The 8,388-nt window shown below is 41.3% G+C and overlaps 1 long non-coding RNA gene across 1 annotated transcript; it reads left to right on the forward strand.

Moving 5' to 3' along the window:
• Window positions 1-144: 144 nt before the first annotated feature.
• Window positions 145-7,349, forward strand: LOC137165863 (uncharacterized). The gene is made up of 3 exons (XR_010923512.1): window positions 145-471; window positions 4,226-4,364; window positions 6,832-7,349. It is a non-coding gene; the product is annotated as an uncharacterized lncRNA (long non-coding RNA).
• Window positions 7,350-8,388: the final 1,039 nt, after the last annotated feature.

Raw genomic sequence — 8,388 nt, forward strand, 5'->3', positions numbered from 1 at the left:
GGAAGCAGAGGGGGCCCCTGGGAAAGTCTGTAGTCACTCCCTAAGATGAGGGAGGTGCATTTGGGCTGGCAAACCCAGAGAGGGGAGAAGGCAGAACAGGGCTTTGGGAAAGGCAGTAAAGTCTAGAAGGGAACAGATCTTGACTGTTGGCTAGAGGGTCCCTGAACCAGAACCTGGTGTAGAGGGTGGGCCCAGGTTCCCCTTCCAGCCATAGAGGGAGTGGCCCTATGAGGCAGTGAATAGGAAGATTGCCTAGGACTGTTGACAAGGAAAGACTTACCAACCCTAGAAGGGGAAACCATTTGCTGACCTGGCTGGATGGCTAACTCATGAAGAGGCAGTGGCAGCTTGTGGAGTGAGAGAGGGGCTGTAGACCCAGAGAGAGGCGGAGAATGGCATGCAACTGTGAGAAGGGGCATTGATCTGGTGAGCTATTCCCCAGAGTGACCAAGAGGAGGTGCCATTCTAGAGGTGAGTGAACCACCCCATCACACCACACTCACCATTAGAGGTCACTTTTTAAAAATTTGTTTCTAATTGCCTTAATCTCACTGCTTGTAAAGAAATCCTTTTGACAAAGTAAAGAGAGATGGGCCTGAATCCTATCTCAAGCCATCTTCAAAATTTAGGGATGTTTAAAGTCCAGTCCTGGATATAGACCAGAATTCTCAAAGGGTTTCTGTACTAGGAATTCCTTGTGAATCAAGTAGATGTGGAAGAGTTGAAGGAATGTAAAGAATAGAATAGAATAGATAGGTTCTGTCCCCACCTCTTTTGCTTCAAGTTATTCAGGACTTGATCCAACGCCCACTGCAGTCAATGGGAAAGTCCAATTGACTTCAGTGAGATTTGGTTCAAGCCCTTAATCTCTCTAAACAGTTTTCCATTCTAACAAGCAGCAGACACTGATATTAGCAGAGAAAAGGAGAATGACAGAAATCTATTTCCAAACAAAAGAGATTCACAGGCAAATTGGAATTCAGCATACTTACTTTCTTTACAGTTAACGAGCTGCATGATCCAATAATAACGAATTGTATCTTATGCCTTTCATAAAGCTCTTAAGGCATTTCATAATCAATTAACAGCTCAAGCACGTCATCATTACAGAACATTTTGCAATAATACATTAGGAATTAATGTAGAGCGAGTATTCCATCACCGCTAAACAAACAATTACATATCTAGGATTCAAGCCAAAGAGACATGCTTTGAACATTATAAGAAAGACTTTATTTGTTGCAAGCTTATTATCAGGGCTTTTTTCACCCAGCCCCCCTACATTTTTCACAGTTAGCCTTTTCTTGTTTCTTAGATGGGTTTAATTAAATCCAGTGTTGCAGTGCTGGTCTATTGTTCATTCAAATATTCAGGACACGATGGATCATAGGATGGATCAAATTCATCCCTAGACAAGAAGGAGATGCCTTGGTTGACTTCATCTGCTCCGATGGTCTCTCTTAACAGGACTGTGCAGAGGACTCTCAAATTTATTTTTCTATCTCTGACCTTTCCCACCTTATCACAGAGCTTTCAGCTCTTCCTTTCTATCCAACATATCCTCTTGGATACTCCACTAATTCCTTAGATTAAATATGGCACAAAGTGTCCTCTGTAACCTTGCTCCCAAACTGACTCCCCTCCCCACACCATGCACAACTCCACTACTCTTCTTTTACTCTAAGCTTGCAATCATGGTTTTTCTTTCTTTCTTTCTTTCTACCTGAGATTTCATCAATTATTGTCTATTCTCTCTCAATGATATTTATAAAATTGCCCCTTTCTCTCTTCCCCACTACTAAAACCTTGGCTCATGCCACAATCTTCTGCTACCCCGACTACTGTGACATCAGCATAATCTTCATTGTGCATGTAAGAGCAGAGTATGGTCCCTAAAGCTTTTAATTAAAACAGTTATTTGTGAGCAATCACCACCATCTTGCAGAAAAGGGATGTTGTTTTATAACATATGTCTAAACTTAGCATCTTAGTCTGATATCTGCAGAAGAGCTTTATTGTTTGATATTTAAGCAAAAGGTTTCATGTCTAAAGATTAAAATTCCTCTCTTGAATGTCTCATATTGGGCTCCCATAGGGACAATATCACACAGTATGACATATTTTCTTTTATACAGATAGCAGAGTCTATTATTAATCTTCTGCATAAGAAACATGGCAGTTCCTCCACTGTTATGCCAGACAATATGGTTTGATTGCCTTTGCCTCCTGTCAAACTTCTGACTGTACATGCATACTGTAAAATGAAAGTGTTATCTCAGCACAGAACATCAGACAGGAATATGTTGAGGGAGTTTAAAACAATACTGGGGTAATTAAGGACCAGTATCTACGCTGGAAGTAAAATAAGCCTACTGTGTAAAAGCTTTGTTTAGCACTGCATGATACTAAGTTGTTGAAAATGGTTATTCAACATACAGGAGTTGTGCAAAGGTGAAAGACTAACATGATTTTAATATAAAAGACTGAAACTAAATGATGCACAAGGGGTATTTAATTTATTTAAAGGTTTTAGCAAAATCTTTTTCACTCAGCAGAAACAGGAATGGAAAATGTTTTCTGTCATAGCTACAGCCAACTAGTTCAATAATAAGGCACATAGTCTGATCTCTTTTGCTAACAAGTACAGTAGTTGTTATGTGCTCTGACTGTCAGGAAGGAGAATGAATGCCAGTGTCAGAAAACACTAGCAGCCATTTGACAACATAAAGCATAAGGAATTCCTCCTGTCTTGTGCCACAGCTGTACAAGATGCCAAGAGTTTCTTCTTTTCCTATACTGGAACAGCCAAGAAGTCATGCTCAGTATAACTATTGAATCATAAACTGCTGTGTTAATACCTCCACTCAGCTTCAGAAAGACCCAGCATTACTCATTGGGAAGAATTTCTAGCCTCTTTTGCAGATAAGATCACCTGAATCCAAGACAGGATTACAGGAACTGATTGCCATGCACATGAGCCATAAATCCATTCCTTCTTTCACAGAATCTGGACCATTTACATATGGAACCCTAGAAGTTCTGTAAAATATCAGCCACCAGATTTGACTGACACATGCCCTTCCTAGCTGGTGAAGGATAGTCATGAATTCCTGGGCTCTCCGTACTTACAAAATGATTGTCTCCTTTGAAGAGGGTAGCCAGCCCCCTTTCCACTCATTTCAGGAAGGAATGCCTTCCTTCCATTCATTGCAATTATACATTTAGGACCAAATTTTACCACTAGTTGTGCAGTGGCTGAGGGACGAGGGGGCTAAGTGTGTGTTTCCATTGGCTTCAAACAGGGAGATAAGAACAATAAGGAAAAGATTAAAGCAATTAACTCAAGAGAAACATTCTCTCCCCACTTTATCGTGTAACCCATGCCTGCTCAGTGTGGCATTCTGTCCCCCTTTAGTGGTAGCTAGACCAGCTAGTGGTTGATGGTCCTGCTACTACGGCCTTAGCTAAAATCACATCTTTTAACTCCTGCAGTAGAGGCTCATGTGTTACACGCCAGCAGTTCCAAGTTTGATCCTGGCTGCTGCCCACCTGTCTCAGTATTACAATTTTCTCCTTCCTTCCCCAGTCTTTTCACTGGTACACAGACACTCTTCCTCTGCTCCGAATACTGGAGGAGGAGGATATTCATGCAGGACTTTCCTCGTCAATAAATAGAGAGAGAACATCCTTACTTCGTTCCCCTGTGTGAATGTATCAATTTAACCAACACTTCAACTGGAAATGGCTGTATATGAGCCAACTCAAGTTTCATGTGTTGTCAAGTGAATGATGTACATTGCTGACAAGCTTGAGAAAACAGGCCATTTCACAGGTGTGAGCTGAAGACTGATTGAACCAATGTAGATCTTCAACAGCATACTTTTCTGAACAGCTATTGCTTCACATTCTTCTCACTACACAATGAGCAGTAAGAATTTCATAGTGTGAGAGAGAGACTGCATAATTATTCCTAACTAAATAACAATAACAGCGAAAGGATAGTCTTGTGGTTAAGACATTAAATCTAGGTTCACTTTGCTGCTCTGTCCCAGACTCTGTGTGACCTAAGGCAAGACACTTAATATCTCACTTAATTAATTAATTTTTTATTTCCTCATTGATGAAATAAAATATTTTCTACCTTACAGGAGCAATGCATGATGATAAATTAATTATGATCTGCACCACAAATGTCTATGAATAATACAGTCTTATATTTCTATAGGGCTTTTAATCCTAAAACCAAGATGCAAAACTGCTTTACAAACTTTATGAATGACATCTCCCAGTACTGAAATGTAGCAACCTCTGAAAGAGAAAGACACTCTCTTCATGTGAACAGCAACACTTCATGATTACATAAGGTAGGAAGTGAAGAACACTGTACATAAAAACAAAAGAACGGCCATACTGGTTCAGACCAATGGTCCATTTAGCCCAGTATCCCATTTTCCAACAGTGGCCAAAGCCAGGTGCTTCAGAGGGAATGAACAGAACAGGTAATCATCGAGTGATCCATTCCCTGTTGTCCACTCCCAGCTTCTGGCAATCAGAGGCTAGAGACACCCAGACCAGGGGGTTGCATTCCTGATCATCTTGGCTATTAGCCAGTGATGGACCTATCCTCCATGAACTTATCTAATTCTTTTTTGAAACCAGTTATAATTTTGGCCTTCACAACATCTCCTGGCAATGAGTTTCACAGGTTGACTGTGAGTTGTATGAAGTACCTTCCTTTTGTTTGTTTTAAACCTGCTTCCTATTAATTTCATTGGATAACCTCTGGTTTTTGTGTTATGTGAAGGGGTAAATAATGCTTCTTTATTCACTTGCTCCATACCATTTTCACAATTTAATAGACCTCTATCATATCCCCTCCTAGCTGTCTCTTTTCCAAACTGAAAAGTCTATCTTTTTAATCTATCATTATATGGAAGCTGTTCCATACCCTTAATCATTTTTATTGCCCTTCTCTTTACCTTTTCCAATTCTAATAATCTTTTTTTGAGATGGGGTGACTAGAATGTCAAAGTGTGGGCGTACCATGGATTTATATAGCAGCATTAAGGTATTTTTTTGTCTCATTATCTATCCCTTTTCTAATCGTTTATAGAACCATAGAAGATTAGGGTTGGAAAGGACCTCATGAGGTTATCTAGTCCAACCCTCTGCTCAAAGCAGGACCAACCCCACCTAAATCATCCCAGCCAGGATCTTGTCAGGCCTCACCTTAACCTCTAAGGATGCAGATTCAACCACCTCCCTAGGTAACCCATTCCAGTGCATCACCACCCTCCTAGTGAACAAGTTTTTTCTACGATCCAACCTAGACCTCCCCCACTGCAACTTGAGAGCATTACTCCTAGTTCTCTCATCTGCTACCACTGAAAAGAGCCTAGCTCCATCCTCCCTGGAACCCGCTTTCAGGTAGTTAAAGACTGCTATCAAATTCCCCCTCTTTCTTCTCTTCTGCAGGCTAAACAAGCTTAGTTCTCTCAGCCTCTCCTCCTAAATCATGTGCTCCAGCCCCCTAACCATTTTCATTGCCCTCCGCTAGACTCTCTCCAATTTGTTTACATCCTTTCTCTGGTGGGGGCCCAAAACTGGACACAATACTCCAAATGTGGCCTCACCAATGCCGAATAGAGGAGAATAATCACTTCCCTCGATTTTCTGGCAATGCTCCTACTAATGCAGCCCAATATGCCGTTAACCTTCTTGGCAATAAGGGTACACTGCTGACTCATATCCAGCTTCTTATCCACTGTAACCCCCAGGTCCTTTTCTGCAGAAGTGCTGCCTAGCCAGTCAGTCCCCAGTCTGTAGCTGTGCATGGGATTCTCCTGTCCTAAGTGCAGGACTCTGCACTTGTTCTTTTTTAACCTAATCAGATTTTTTTTGGCCCAATCCTCCAATTTGTCTATGTCACGCTGTATCCTATCCCTACTCTCCAGCGTATCTACCACTCCCCACAGCTTAGTGTCATCTGCAGACTTGTCAGGGTGCAATACACCCCATCTTTCAGCTCATTAATGAAGATGTTGAGCAAAACCAGCCCCAGCACCAACCTCTGGGGCACTCCGCTTGTTACTGGCTGGCAACTAGACACTGAGCCATTGATCACTACCTGTTGAGCCCAATCTAGCCAGCTTTCTATCCATTTTATCGTCCATTCATCCAACCAATACTTCTTTAACTTGCTGATAAGAATACCGTGGGAGACTATCAAAAACTCTGCTAAAGTCAAGGTATATCATGTCCACTGCTTTCCCCACATCCACAGAGCCAGTCATCTCATTGTAGAAGGCAATCAGGTTGGTCAGACATGACTTGCTCTTGGTGAATCCATGCTGACTGGACATCCTTTTTTTTGGCTGCCACGGCACATTGAGCAGAGGTTTTTAGAGAACTACCCACAATGACTCCAAGGTCTCTTTCTTTAGTGGTAACAGCTAATTCAGACCCCGTCATTTTGTATGTATAGTTGGGATTATGTTTTCCAATGTGCATTACTTTGCATTTATCAACATTTAATTCCATCAGGCATTTTTTTGCCCGGTTAACCAATTTAGTGAGATGCCTTTGTAACTCTTTGCAGCATCCAAAGGAAAGTACAAGGTGAATTCTAGGGAGGCAGTGTGTATTTCCCCACACTGGAATTTTGGCCAGGATACTGATCAGCACCCCATTGGTCTTGTAAAAATGTGCCACATTTTACTACTCACTGAACTGCCTGACAGAGGGTAGCATGTGCTCCATTATATTCAGCCTTTTCAAGCTGTGGGCAGTTCAGTCTACACTTATCCATTCATTTGAGTTATGCATTTGCAGGACTAAATTCTACCACTAGCTGTGCAGTGGGATTGAGGAGCAGGTGCCCAAAGCCTTCAAGTGAAGAAGAAGAAGAACATAAAAACATCTGTTTATGCTTGGACATACAGGATAATGAAAAAATCTATTATACCATCTGCTACTACATTACAAGGTGACAAGGCCAGGATGTGTCAAATTTTACAAACCAAGAAGATAAGTTAAAATGAAGTGATACCAATTTGTCATTGCATTTAGTTTGTAGTGCACCTCTGACACAACCATATTAGGTCAGAATTCTCACAGTAGTGGCCAAGACTTACAAAGGTTCAGTTCTCTAAGTTGCTAGGTGCTTCCTGCAAGCAGGGTGCCTGAGCCCTCACTGGAGGTACTCAGGACCTCAGTCTCAGAGCTTTATGCTAGAGCTCATCAGAAAATGTTTGTTGAAATAGGAAAATGCAATTTTGATTACATGATTTTTTTTTCCCCATGAAATGTTATTGATTCCAATGAAGTTTTCTTTAAAAGATTGAAATAAATTTTGGGTTTCTTTTGTTTTTAAACTTTTCATTTCACAATGTACTTTATATTTTATTTTTAAAAAATGAAAAACAAGTCATAATGAAAACAAAACATTTTCACTGACCCACAATTAATTTTTTAAAATATAATTGAAATCTCAGTTGTTCATGGGACTAAAAACCCATTTTCTACAAACTCAGCTTTATAAGTGTCGTTTGCAGATCTTGCATCCATTTTTTTGTTAGCAGTGACAAGGAGATTATATCTGCAGAGGTAATTAAGATTTTCCATGACAACAGCTTCTACTAATATATTTCTAGCCAGTGGTGGTCCAGACAAAAGTATAAGAGAATACACAAAAGAACCTGATAGCAACAAAAAAACAATAGTGTAGAGTAGCTGAGCCTGTTCAAGAAGATAATTGTGTTACTTTGACTCAGTATAACCATCTCTCTTTCATAAACAACCAGTCATGCAAAACTTTATTCTGTGAGTATAAATGCATTTGATTTCTTATTTCTTGTTGTTGAATTTTATAGAAGAAAACAACTACATGGACACAGGAAAAAAGGCTAATTCCTAATATTTTTAGGAAGATGTGATGGGGCTGACTAGGCCTTGAGGCCCCCTGCTGGAGGCCTCATGGCCCTGCCACATCCCACCCAGAAGAGGACAATAGAGAAGTCCTCCAAGTCCTCCACTCCTAGAGTGGCAGCATGGAATGCAGTCCATCAGGAAAGAGGCTGAAGCCAATAAGGGTCCAGCAGGCTCATATAAAAGGTGCTGCAGGGCCAGAGTGAGATCAGACTGCTGGCAGGGACTGGGGGGACAAAAGAGGTGCTCCTGACTGGCTGCAGGAGCTGAAAGAGCTGGACAGAGCAGTTACTGGCAGGGACGGGAGCAAGGAAGGAACTTCTGACTGGCTTCTGGGACTCAACTAAAATGGGCTATGTGGAAGTGGCCCAGGGAAACATAGAGCAGCAATCAGTAAAGGGACACCGTGCTAGACTGCTATACTTAAAGGGTCCCTGGGTTGGGACCTAGAGCAGTGAGTGG

This window comes from Emydura macquarii, unplaced genomic scaffold (assembly GCF_026122565.2).
Source record: "Emydura macquarii macquarii isolate MOO-44397 ecotype Brisbane River unplaced genomic scaffold, CSIRO-AGI_Emac_v2 contig_318, whole genome shotgun sequence".
NCBI classification, from domain to species: Eukaryota; Metazoa; Chordata; order Testudines; family Chelidae; genus Emydura; species Emydura macquarii.